This window comes from Ursus arctos, unplaced genomic scaffold (genome assembly GCF_023065955.2).
Source record: "Ursus arctos isolate Adak ecotype North America unplaced genomic scaffold, UrsArc2.0 scaffold_4, whole genome shotgun sequence".
Classification (NCBI taxonomy): domain Eukaryota; kingdom Metazoa; phylum Chordata; class Mammalia; order Carnivora; family Ursidae; genus Ursus; species Ursus arctos.
In genome coordinates this window covers 12512056-12526446 of record NW_026623056.1, presented here as the reverse complement: position 1 = coordinate 12526446, position 14391 = coordinate 12512056, and the positions used below count along the sequence as shown (strand labels likewise).

The 14391-nt window shown below is 42.4% G+C and overlaps 1 pseudogene; it reads left to right on the top strand.

The window, feature by feature from the left end:
- Positions 1-678: 678 nt before the first annotated feature.
- On the top strand, positions 679-1199 carry LOC113256694 (60S ribosomal protein L11-like; annotated as a pseudogene).
- The last annotated feature ends 13192 nt before the right edge of the window (positions 1200-14391 follow it).

Below are 14391 nucleotides of genomic sequence, written 5' to 3'. Positions count from 1 at the left end.
TGCGTCGTTTATTTCTCTTACAGCCAGTCCATGAGCAAGTTCCAGCAGCCCCACTTTGAACAAGTGTCCAGAATCTGGATACTTCTCCTCACCTCCCCTGCTTCCATCCAAGTTCAAACCCACATCGTCTTTTGCTTGTATGATGGCGGTAGACTACTAACTGGGTTCCCCCACTCTTATTCCCGCTAGGGTATATTCTACTTTTGGACCCACAGTCAGTGTCTAACCCTGCACCCTGTTCACATTTCCTTCCCAGCAACTGTCTCCACTTAAATGCCTGTTACATGTTTATTCCTTTATCTGTTTCTCATTTTTTCTTTTATCCATTTCTCATTTTCTCCATTAAAGTGTAGGCTTCACAAAGGCAGGGATCTTCTTGTCTACTGAGTCGTCCCCTCATTGAATAGACTATTTCATGAATGAAAAAATGGAAAATGCTTCTGTGGAAGATGCTGCGAAGAGAATGAGAAGACACAGCAGACTGGGAGAAAATGTTTGCAAAAGACACATCTGATAAAAACAAAACAAAACAAAAAAACCTCTATTATCCAAAATATGCATAGAACCTTTAAATTTCAACAATAAAAAAACAAATAACTTGATTTAAAAAGTGGGCAAAAGTCCTGAACAGACTGTATCACCAAAGAAGATATACAGACATTTTCCCCATTCTCCATCATGACGCAGGATCAGGATGAAGAAAGAGAACCCCTGTGCAAACTCTGCATCCACAAACTGACACAAGGTCTGTGTTGAGCGAGTGGAGACAGACTGATCCTGGCAGTCAAGGCACTGGAGCACCGCACAGGCCAGACTCCTGTGTTCTCCAAAGCTAGATACGCCGTCAGAACCTTGGGCATCAGGAGAAATGAAAAGATTGCACGGTGCGTGTGGCCAATGCAAAAGAAATTCCAGAGAAAGGTCTAAAGGCATGAGTGTATGAGTTAAGAAAAGTAACTTCTCGGATGCTGGAAACTTTGGTTTGGGGTTCCAAGAACACGTTGATCTGGGAATCGAGTATGACCCAAGCTTTGGTATCTATGGCCTGGACCCCTACGTGGTACTGAGTAGGCCAGGTTTCAACATGGCCGACAACAAGCACAGGACAAGGTGCATTGGCACCAAACAGAATTAGCGAAGAGGAGGCTTTGTGTTGATTCCACCAGAAGTATGATGGGATCATCCTTCCTGGCAAATAAACGCCTATTTCTATCCAAAAGGCCTGTAACATTTTTTCGATGAAAAAGAAAAAAAAGAAGATAGACAGATGGCAGATAAGCATATGAAAAGATGCTGAACATCATATGTCATTAGGGAATTACAAATTCAAACAAGGTATCATGGGGCACCGGGGTGGCTCAGTTGGTTAAGTGTCTGACTCGTGGTTTCAGTTCAGGTCATGATCTCAGGATTGTGAGATCGAGCCCTGCCTCAGGCTTTGTGCCCGGAGGAGTGTCTGCTTGAGATTCTCTCTCCCTCTGCCCCTCCCCCCCCTCTCTAAAATAAAATACAACAACAACAAAACGAGATATCACTACATACCCATCAGAATGGCCAAACTCCAAATGTTGAAAGGGATGTGCAGCCACAAGAACTCTCATAATTCCCGGTAAGAATGCAAAATGGTACAGCCACTTTGGGAGACAACGTAGTTGTTTCTAACAAAACAAAACTGAACATACTCTCACCATATGATCCAACCATTGTGCTCCTTCAAATTTACCCAAATGAGTCAAAACTTAAGTCCACGTGAAACTTGCACACAGATGTTTATAGCAGTTTTAGTCATAATTGCCAAAACCTGGGAGTAACCAAAATATCCTTCAGTAGGTAAATGCGTAAATCAACTGTGGTACGTGTAGACAATGGGAATTACTCAGCACTAAAAAAAAAAAAAAAAAGAGCTATCAAGCCATGAAAAAATATGGAAGAAACTTCAATGTGTATTACTAAATGAAAGAAGCCAGTTTGAAAAGACAATATACTGTATGATTCCAGCTGTATGACACTCGGGAAGTGGCTAAACTATGGAGATGATGAAAGGATCATAAAAAAACATGGGGTGGGGAGGAAGGGATGAATAAGTAGCATACAGAAGATTTTTAGGGCAGTGAAACTATTTTGTATGATGCTATAATGGTGGGTATGTGCCAATACACATTTGTCAACACTCAGAGAATGTCTAACACCAAGCGTGAACCCTCACGTAAACTATGGATTTGGGGTCATCATGTAGGTTCAATGATGGCAACAAATTTACCCTTCCAGTTTGTGATGTCGACAGTGGGAGAGACTGTGCATGTGCTGGGGGGGGAAATATTTGGGAACTCTCTGTACTTTCTGCTCAGTTTTGCTAAGATCCTAAAACTGCTCTAAAAATAAAGTCTATTTCAAATAACAAGAGTGTGTATAGAGACCCTAAAGAAAGTAATCAGAGCCTTGAAAAACCCTGGTTTGGTACTCATGTAAGACTGCAGTACATAGTGGGACATGGAAGGCGGAGATGGCAAGGGACTGCTCCTGCAGCTCCAAATAGAAAGATCATAGCTCATTAGTCCGGCTTGGGGTACAAACCTACTGCAGGACTTACTCAGGGGAATGGGCTACAACAAAGGCTGTCAGATTCACTTGGCAGGGCCTAGGCCAATCAGTCAGTGCACACCAGTGGGGCCATCCCCAAGGCTGAAATCCTAATACACATCCCTGTATGTTGTTATATAACCACTGCTGGAATCCCCCAAGTACCTGTCTATTGCCCATTACCTTGGCCCATGCCATGTCCCCTAGACCTCTGCTGCTCCTCCAACTACGAAAAGAGAAGCTCCACATCCCAGCTGTGGCTGACTTGTGATTTGATCAATTAGGCTACCCTGTAACAGTTGTTAAATATTTTGACCAGGACCAGCTTCATGAGTGTGCAACCTGTGCAACCGAAAAGGTCTTACACTTAATTTAATGCTTGATTGTCACCATCTTCAAAAATTTTTTTAAAGACTTATTTATTTGAGAGAGAGAGAGTGCAGAGGGGAGAGGCAGAGGGAGAAGGAGGCAGAGTCTTAAGCAGACTGTGCAGAGTGCAGAGCCGGACCCAGGACTAGATTTCACAACCTTGAAATCAACCTGAGCCAAAACCAAGAGTCGGATGCTCAACCACTGAGCCACTCAGGTGCCCCACCATCTTGAAATTCTTAATAAATTTTGAACAAGGGCCTTGCATTTTCATTTTCACTGGGCCTCAAAAATTATGCAGTCTGTTTTGATTTGCCTTTCATCCCTAGAAATGGGGTATTATGATTACATGATTGAAATAGGGGGAAAGCTAGAACAGAGCAGAAGTAAACGCTGGACACACTAATATTAAATGTCACTAAACATGTACATTTGCAATGTGAGGGATAAATGAAGTCCGTGGGACAGTTCAAGGGAGGAGGCTTTTAGAAGTAATAAGCCCTTAGGGCACCTGGGTGGTGCAGTCAGTTAAGCAGCCAACTCTTGGTTTTGGCTCTGGTCTGATCTCAGGGTCATGATCTTAGGGTCATGACCTCAGAGGTGTGAGATCAAGCCCTAGTTTGGGCTCAGGGCAGAGTCTGCTTGGGACTCTCTCTCACTCTCTCTCTGCTTCTCCCCTCCTTGCTCGCTCTCTCTCTAAAATAAATAAATAAATCTTTAAAGAAGAAGGAGAAGAAGGAGGAGGAGAAAAAGAAGAGGAAGTAGTAGTAATAAGCTCAAATACAAAGCTCTAAAAAATACTTTCGGAAATCAGGAGGATGGTTGGGGTGGGATTGAATGGGAAAGGGCATATGGGAACGGAATAGGTTGATAGTGGTGTTTTATATCTTGACAGAAATTTATATGCATTTTCAAAACTCAGCAAATGTACATTTAAGACTTGTACATTTCATTGTTTATAAATGCTATATCAAAAGAAATATTGAGGGGCACCTGGGTAGCGCAGTCGTTAAGCGTCTGCCTTCGGCCCCGGACGTGATCCTGGCGTTCTGGGATCGAGTCCCACATCGGGCTCCTCGGCTGGGAGCCTGCTTCTTCCTCTCCCTCTCCCCTGCTGTGGTCCCTCTCTCGCTGGCTGTCTCTCTGTCAAATAAATAAATAAAATCTTTTAAAAAAATGATATGCATGATGAAATTTTTAGGGGTCAATATACTCATGCCTGTGATTTTGATGTTTGAATGCATCAAAAAATAGATGGTTTAAGGTACGGACAAGAGGATGGATACATGGATGGATGGATGGATGGATGGATGGATGGATGGTTGGATGGATGAATGTGATAAGGCCAGTAAAGTAGAATGGTCATGACTCGGTGATGAATATATAGGTGGCACTGTAAAATTCTTTCAACTTCCTATGTCTGAAATTTTTCATATTAAAATGCTGCGGAAAAATACTTTCAGAAGAAATGGGTGGCTTCCATTTGTTTTTTGAGATTTACTAGGGCCCCACATTTTTATGGACTTGACAGTTATTGTGAGACGGAGTGCCTAAGCGAGTTGCTGAATTGTGTTTTGCTTAAATTAAAAACTCAAAAGATGCTCTTTTCAGATCTCACAATCTTAATGTTTATGAAGAATGTTTGTAAATGGAAGCTTGCTTGTGCTCCTCTTAAAGCCATTTAGTGCCTGTATGAGCCTAAGAATTCGAAGTCCTCAGAATGATCTCTAATGCATGGAGAGTACGCTCTCAGCAGTGTTTTTCCTCTTTTCTTGACGTCAGTTGCCATTTGTAAGGGTTGCCAAGGTAATGACCAGACACATCTAAAGACGAGCCTACAAGAAAGGACAGCGTACTTATTTTTTTCCCTTTTAGCATCAAATATATTTAAAATTCATAACACATTCAGTTTGATGAAATTCTACTTCACAGAGAACCAAACTTCACAGTACGGAAAAGAACTCTCCCCTCCCTTGTCCTTGCAGCTCTGCCTTGAAAGACTGGATTTGTTCAAAAATTGCATGTAGACATTTATATATGCCACAGGTTTTTTTCCCTTGGAAAAAAATGTAAGGTGTGGTTGTATTTCATAAAATCATCTTGGTAAAGTCAATAGAAAGATCTAGTTTGCCTCAAAGGCAGGCATGGGAAAAATTGGGATCTGTTCAAAAAAGGAATATTTCATGTTCTTTGTAAAGTACTTGATTTTTTTAAATTTCTTAAGAAATAATACTTGGGATTATCAATCAACAGGATTAATTAATGTTTCTGATGGGATAGACCTGTCATATCACACTATTTCCAAGTTTTCTATCAATACAAGTGTAAATTTTACAACTTTACACATTGACAAATATGTTTTCATTTTGTGGGAGCAATAAGTAAACCATTCTGGATTGAGGAGAAACCCCATCACAGCTGAGCTGAATTTCATTCTGTTTTGAAATGCACTCGATCTAATATTAGAAAATCAAGCTCTCCCCTGCACTTCAATATTCTATTTCTGTTGGTGGCTCTTTCATTTCAAAATAAGTTCTTACTATTGTATACTCTTGAGTATGTACGTTTTGGTGTCATTGAAATTCATTTATTTACATTTCAGGTGAAATTAAAAACATGGAGCAAACGTTGTTTTCTACAGAAATCCTTTGCAAAATGCAGAAGGCGTTTTATGTCTGAACAAACATTTTAAAAATGTTTACATGAGATACAGAGACTTTTTGTTCTTGAGCATGCTTGCCTCGAGGATGCCAACCATACAGGATCAGAAATATATCTTGTCCTCAAACACCCTTGGATTCTCTTAATAGCCCATTGTGAATTTGATGATCAAATATATTTACCTTTTTTGGGGGAATAATTTCTATTTTCAGCCTGAACCACTTCTTGAGCAGATTCCATAAACTTGTAGCAAGTACGTCCGATCGCAATGTACCTCTTTTCAAGCTTCAAATCATGTGCCCTTTTGGTATGGAATTTGACGGAAAATTCTGTCTCCATTCACATGGTCCCCTCCTTCCCTCACTTCACAGGGCTGAGTCACACTGCCTCCGAGTCTCCACCACAGGCCCAGGACTCAGAGTCCAAACCCCTGGAGGTCATTCTCTTGCCTTTGGTCATTTTGGGATTTCTGCTTCTGAGCTTCCCCAGCTCTGTTATGTCTTCCTTGAGAGTAAACACCATTCCATGCAGTGTGCAAATGGATTCCAGTTTGATTCTTAAAACAAATGAGTGGATTAATAAACACTGAATGGTAATGTCTTCGGGGGGGGGAGGAGACCGCTGGTGTGGGAAATGGGGAGGAGAAAAGTACAATTCGAAATACCCACTGGGTTGTGTTAGTGTTCTAAAATTTTCTGAACCTGTATTTTGCTTGGATTTTTTTTAAGATGTTATTTATTTATTTGAGACAGAGAGAATGCGCATGCTCGAGCAAGGGGGAGGGACAGAGCAAGAGGGAGACGCAGACTCCCCAGGGAGGCCGGTGTGGGGCTCAATCCCAGGACCCTGAGATCATGACCTGAGCCAAACGCAGATGCTTAACCGACTGAGCCACCCAGGCATCCTGTTTTCCTTGAATTTTAAGGGTAAGAAACATCCGTAAGTGAATCCCTTACGGTCAACTCTGTGACAGTTCATCAGTCAGTGACTATCGATGGTCACTGCTTTCGTGCCTCGCACCGCTCTGGGACACTACAGTATTTGTGCCTCCCTGGGATTTCCCCAAGGATCAGGCTTCTGAGGCCACATAAAGAAAACCAGCACGACTCTCCGATGCAGGCACGGTCCGCCCCTCCCTAAGTTCCTGTCCCTCACAGATTCGTCTCCTCCAGGGACTTGCAGTCTAGCCAAAAAGAGAAATATGTAAATAACCGTTTAGTGATATGTGACAAATATTGAAAGGGTCATATTGCTGTGAGAAGCCCTTGACTCTGCCTAGAAGGGTCTGGAAAGACCAAATCCCTGTTTTCAGTTCCCTGTAGAAGCACTGAGGTAAAGAGGAAAGCTTTTACATTGTTGGTCTACCCAGGGCTGAAAACTGGTGACTTATGGGCCCTACTATTTTTTTTAAGATTTTATTTATTTGACAGAGACACAGGGAGAGAGGGAACACAAGCAGAGGGAGAGGGAGAAGCAGGCTTCCTGCTGAGCAGGGAGCCTGATGCAGGGCTCGATTCCAGGACCCTGGGATCATGACCTGAGCCGAAGGCAGGCGCCCCACTTATGGGCCATATTAGGACCACAAACTTGTTTTTATTTTGGTCCATACAGGTTTTTGTTTTTTGTTTAAGATTTATTTATTTATTTTTTAGAGAGAGTGCGTGCGCGCGCCCGTGGTGAGGGAGGGGCAGAGGGAGAAGGGGAATCCGGAGCAGACTCCCTGCCGAGCAAGGAGCCCATGTGAGCTGCTCTCAAGACCCTGAGATCATGGCCTGAGCCGAAATCAAAAGCTGGACGCTTAACCGACTGAGCCACCCAGGGGCCCAGGTGCATACAGGGTTTTAAAAATCAAGATTGTCTCATATAAAAGTCCAGAATTATTGATTTTCTGAAAAATTACAAAATGTGGAAATTTGGGACCCACATGAACTGGATCTAGACTAGCTGCTTTCAGTTTGTTTTATAACCAAACTACGTGACCCATCGGTTCGGCCTACTCAGCCTCCGTAGGCATTTGAGATTTCAGCGTTTCCACCAGGCCCACTTGGGCCCAAATCCCACTTTCCCCACTGACGAATTGTATTGCCTTCTGCAGTTGCCTCGCCGTTACCTGTCCCTTCAATGGGACCCATACCGCCACCTTTTCGTCTTACGGAAAGTGGATTCTAGACGAGCATGGATTTGAGCAGCGTTTTTCAAAATGTGGTCAGCAAACACTGTTTGTCAGTATCACCAATAACAGTGCTTCCAAAAATGTACCTGCAGTGAGTCACCGGGGATTCTGTAGACCGTGCTCTTTCAAAGTCTTAGAGCTGTGCCGCCTAGCGCAATCCAATAGGGTAGTCACTAATTACGTGTGACTCGAAATTTAAATTAATTAAAATTTAGTTCCTCAGTCACACTAGTCACATTTCAGGTGCTTCCTAGCCATATTGGCCACTTGACTGGACAGTGCAACTGTAAGAACATTTTCTTCACCACGGAAAGTTCTGTTAGATGGTGCTGTAGACAACATTGTGTAATAAGCCTACCTGCGATCACCCGATTATCTCGGGGATGTAATTTTGTTTGATCTCTTATGTTTTATTAATTAGGGCTCTAAGTCTTTAAAAGTAGGTGTTAATGGAGAACAAACTGACGGTTGCCAGAGGGGAGTGGGGTGGGGTATGAGCAAAACGGGTGAAGGGGTGCGGGAGGTACAGGCTTCCAGTTATAGAATGAATAAATCCCAGGCATAATAGGTACAGCATAGGGAATATAGTGAATGGTATTGAAATAGTGTTGTGTGGCGACAGATGGTAGCCACACTTGTGGGGAGCACAGCATAACATACAGACTTGTCAAATCACTATGTTGTACACTTGAAATTAACGTAACATTGTGTATCAACTATATTTCAAAAAAAAAACCTCAAGAAAGTAGATAGTGTCTAGAAGATTGTTACATTGCAAGTTATTTTTGTCCTATAGAGATACAAATGATTTATGTCCAATAGAAAATAACCCTAAATGTTTGGTTTTATTGCCCTGGGAAACATTAGTCAGTTTTCTATTCTGTATCGTTGCAGTCTTGTCCAGCATGCTTTTCTTCCACCTGTGACACACATGCGCGCGCGCACACACACACACACACACACACACACACACAATCTTGTATTCTCTCCTTTGAACCAGTTGGTTCCCTTATAAACGAGGTGAGTAAATCTTCCACGTTATAAGTTTATCTAGAGATCATGTTTCTAACTTTAAATTTATACTTCGGGCAAATGATTTAACCTACAAAGCCTCAGTTTGCTCATTTATAAAATGAGGAATAATTTCAAAAACAGGGACTTTCCTCATTGGGTTCTTGAGACTTACGTGGGATAACAAATACGAGACAGTATAGTTCTTGGCATGTAAAAATGGCTAAATGAACGTTAGGTATGATGGTTATTATTTCAGAAGGCTCTATATCAACAGTATTTCTAGTTGTCTACGCATCTCCACTCGTACTTTCCTGTGGTTCCATTCAGATGCTGGAAGTTCCAAATGTATTCTGGTCACAACGCCTGTATCTCCCGACTCTGGCTTCACTCCATGTGCACTCAGCACCTTTTCATCCTTTGTGCAGCCACGGGAGAAGTTTTCTGGCCCATATCTGGCTTCAAATTGTGAAAGAAAGTCTCCAGGCTGAGAACAACTACAAATCCGGTGCCCTGCTCCGTTCTCCCTCCGCCTTCTCTACTCCTTCCTGCCAGCAGAAGTCACTGACTCCCTGCTTCCTGCCTCGAACTATAAACACTTCTTCCAGCTGCTGCCTGCATTCACTCAAGGTTTAACTATTTAGTTGCCAACGACCCTTTCTCCAGAGCAATGCGCGCCCAAGTCTTATCTTCTAGGTTGGGGAATTGTTCGCAGAATTTCTCTCCCCTTCCCCTTAACTCTCCTTATGCATTCTACCACGACCATTTGTACCAGTCGTCTATAAAAGTAAATTTTGTTGTTAATTCTGGGAATGATGCCAAAAATAATTCTCTTATAGCTCAGTTTATCCAGGATCTTCGATGTGTGTAACACTGTAATTTATCTATCCTGTAAGGAACTACGCAACAAGGAAAAGAGAGAGGATGATTTTTGTTCTCTATTTTTCAAAGTTTATGCAATCAGATTAAGAAAACTCAATCTAGAGTATAACTTGACAGGGTCTTGGCGTAGAAGCACAGTTCAGATTTGCGATAAAGATAATAAAGACAGTGTTGAGTTAGAATGACATTAGAATCTTATGAGAAAGTTTGCTTATATATCTGCAAATTGGAGTGTAGTATGTTTTCTCTTCAGTGATACTGGGGTGGAGAGAGGCAAGGAAAGCTTGAATTCAGTTTGAAGTCAAATACTCACATCCTGCCTTTGACTCACAGCACCTCGAGTTACCACTTAGTTTCATCACAGAACTTATATTCTGCTTACATTTTGAGTTGCATCTGAAAATAAATTGTCCTCAAGGCATTGTCAAATGGCAATACTTCTTATTAGAATGTTAATAATATGGACCAATATCTAGGTGTTACATCAGTTCCAGTTGCATCAACCTCAGTTCTGCATTTCCCACCTGTAAAACCTGGGGCAAGTCACTTAGCCTCCCTGTGCTTGCTTTCCTCATCTGTGAAATGGGCATAATAATAGTAACTACCCAATGTGATTGTTGTGAGGATTAAATGAATCAATACACGAGGAGCCCTTTAGAGTAGTGTCTGCTACATTGTTAAGTGCTCGGTGTTAACAGTTGTATTAATTTTATTGTTATTATTTTTATTATTAAGTCGTTTTACCTGAAATAAGTGTGCTAAGATTGTGACATTTAAACATTTATACAGAAGTTAGCATACTGTAAATATGAATGAGGGTATTCAATATCAGACTGTCATACTGGGTAACAGCAGTGGAGTCAGTCTGACGTGTTTAAATGGAGAAGCAAAGCTTGAAGGGGTAAGAACAATTCCATTATTATTAGATGTGACTATCCTAAAGCCTTTTCTTTAGTAAGAACCAAGAAAGTTCAGGGTGCCTTGGTGGCTCAGTCGGTGGTGAAGTGTCTGCCTTCCGCTCAGGTCTTGATCCCAGGGTCCTGGGATCCAGCCCCGCATCATCCCCCATCGCCCCCCAATCATCCCCTCGGGCTCCCTGCCGGCAGTAGGCTCCCTGCTCAGCAGGGAGTCTGCTTCACTCTTTCCCTCTGCCCCTCCCCCTGCTCGTTCTCTCTCTCTCCCTCTCTCTCTCAAATAAATAAAATCTTAAAAAAAAAAAAGAAAAAAGAACCAAGAAATTTTCTAAACCAAATGCTGAACTCCATGTATTCATATGTTAGGACTGCCTCAACAGAATACCACAGACTGGAAAGTTTAAACAACAGAATCCCCCCCGCCCCGCCCCAGTTCTGAAGCGCAGAAGTCCAAGATCAAGGTGCTGGCATCGCGGGACCGCTTGCTGGCTTCTAGATGGCCACCCCTTTGCTGTTTCCTCACCTAACCTTTCTGCCGTGCACACACACTCCTATAGTCTCTTTACCTTATTACAAGGACTCCAGTCCTATTGGATTAGGACCCCACCCTTATGACCTCGGTTAGCCTTAATTACTTCCTTAAAGGTCCTATCTCCAAACCTGTCTCACTGAGGGTGAGGACTTCAACATATGAATGGGAGGAAAGGGGTGTCACAAGTCACTCCGCAACACTCTGCCTCAGCCCCTTGCTTTGAAACTTTTAAGGTCTCCTCGCTGTCTTCAGAGATGATCCAGCCTAAATCACGATGCCTGAGGGTTACTTCCCACCACGCTTCCCCATAAGCTCCTCCAATGCCTTAAGCAAAATGCATCATACATTGTTTTGCTTGAGGTATATTCCTTTTCGTCGGTACTCCTGTAGCTCCCTGCTCCTAAAATGCCCTTCTCCATCCCTGTATGTCCACGTCACACCTACATCTCAGAATCCAGCCTAGATGCAGCTTCTGCCGGGAAGCCCATCCCAATCCTCCCCGAGGGAAATCCTTTTTTCTCAGCTGAGCTCTCAAAGCAGGGGGTCTCTCTTTCTTAACTTTACATATTCTCCACATTCTATCAGTCCACGCCTCTGTTTGTCCGAATTCCTTGAAGGCCAGGTAGTTCTGATTCATCTGCCATAACCCTTTCTCAGTACAGCGCTCTGTTATTCTATGTAGATGCCACCAAAAAAATGTGGTGAACTAAAGGTGGGTTGCATGCCAATGACAACCAGGTAGGGGTAGACAGGGCATGAAGGATCAGGAAGAATAAACACCAAACTTGAGCTGTGGTTATCCACAAAGGAGTGGAATTTCAGATGTCTTCAAACATTTTTTTAAAAAGGTAGGTGGGGAAGAAAAGATTGATGTCAGGAAGTATGGCTATTATACCTAAAATGCATTGTCGTGTGGCCAAAGTGGAGAAGGAGGGCTTTGGCGGCAACTGACAGAGGTATATACATAGGCAGAAGTGTCCATCCTAAAAAATAATCCACAAGGTTTGCAGAATGATTTGATTACTTAAAATATGTGCATGTATAGCTGATGACAAATGCCTTATACTTACTTTCTGTGGTATTGAAAACATTTTAAGTATGTGTAATGCAATCCATTGTGAAATACAATTTTTACCACAAATTGAGCCTGCAACTTATCATTTCTTCTTTTTCTCTTCTGGTCTTCCCCACCACATGGAAAGCTATCCCAGAGTTCCAGAGGAAAAAACAGAGATTGTTGTTGTTGTTGTTGTTGTTTTAAAGATTTTATTTCTTTATTTGAGAGAGAAAGAGAGTGTGTGTGCGGAGGTGGGGGCAGAGAGAGAGGGAGAAGCAGACTCCGGCTGAGCAGAGAGCCTAACATGGGGCTCTATCCCAGGACCCTGGGATCAGGACCTGAGCTGAAGTCAGATGCTTAACCGACTGAAAAGCACCCCAAAAACAGAGATTGTTTTTGAAATTGAAAAGAATAAAGTCTTTCAGTGATAATTGGAGAAGATACATTTTAGTAGAGTAAATAATAATATGTTTGCGAAAAAAAGAAAGTAAAATCTATTTCAGAACATACCTTCAGACTCTTATGGAGTCATACCTTTAGGATTACCTACACAAAGCTGAATTACACACACACACACCCCTCCTACTAAGAAAAGCCCTAGATATTTATGGTCATTATACTTAACAACGCATATGAGTATAACCTAAAGCTATGGTTGGTTACTTTTACTCTGCTTTGAACACAACACAGAAATGAGTCCAGAGAAAACATAAAGTGTGCTTTCCCAGAGTCCAATCCTGCCATCAGACACAGTGAATGTTGTCCTCTGGGAGAGAAGCAAGCCATTTAAATTCAGAGGACAGATCCTCAACACTGGCAAGCTATTTTTAGCTCAAGCTGTAGCTTAATTTGGAATCCAACCAGTTGAGGTCTTGCCTTTTCCTTGGATTGATTTTTTTTAATGGCAGGAGATATCTATACATATGGAAGAGGAGTTCTCCAAAAGTAGCATTTTAAATGTTCTTGAAGAATATGTATTCTAAAACTGGTTTTAAAAATGTTCACATTAGATCTTTGAAAGTTTTTGTTTATCCGTACACTGTTGTTGTTTTTAAATTCATGGTGTATGGCCTTAGAAAAAAGGAAACAGGCTCTTAACTGGTTTATTCAACCACAGCTCTGGGGGGTGTGCCAACCTGCCCAGCTACCTGATAGAATAGCAACACTGCCTTGATGCCAGGTGCCTGGCCTGGGAGGCCTGACCAAAATAAAGCTGTGGGGGAGTTTATTGGCTTCCAGGAGACGGTGCTGCTCATGCTTGAAAGGATGTCCCTGTGCTTAACGGGCAGCCAGATTCTGTCAGCCATGACAGCTTGACAGCTGTAAGAATTCTTGCTCCTGACTATCCGTCTGAGTAGTCTAAATTCAAATTCTAATTAATTAAAATTAAGCTAAATTAAATATTAATTTCCTCCATCACACTAGCCACATTTCAAGTGCACAGTAGCCCCATATGGCCAGTGGGATATCGTATTGGACAGTGCGGAGCCCTTCCATCATGACAGAAAATTCTATAGGACAGCATAAGGCCAGTGACAAAATAACATAATCAGTTTTGTGAAAAGCACTAGAGAGGGAGTCAAGAGACCCAGAATTTGGTCCTCTTCCAGCTTCTAACCAACAGATACATAATGCTTACTATGTACCAAGTATTTGAAGCACTTTATAAATATTATTTAATCCCTATAATAACTGTGAGCTGGTGCAATGTTCCCCATTTTCCAGATGAGGACACTGAGGCACAGAGACATTAAGTTAATGTAGACGTTACTGAGCCAGTAAGTGGTAGAGCCTGGATATGAACCCGGGCCTGTGGTCTTAACCCCTACTTAATGCCGCCTTTCTGAACATCTATGTGATTTGGAGAAACTGCTTCACCTCCCTCATCAAATGAGGAGAGCAGAGCGGATACCTTCTAAGGTTCTTCCCCCTGCCAAATGGTCTGGGATTCACGCACACAGCGGCTGTTGAGTGCCTCGCCTGGGTAGGGCGTATACTAAATGCTGAGTACACATCGGCAAACAAAGTACACGTGGTCCCTGCCCTCCGAGTGGGATAAGCAGACAAAAATCAAACACGTCATTACGTGGACAATTGCAACGGGGAACAGTGTGACAAAGGACCGGCTTTGGGGCTGAGAGTGTTTAATGAGATTTGAGCCAGTCAGAGAGGCCAGATGTGGCTCTTGTGCACAGAAGGATCGAGAGCACTG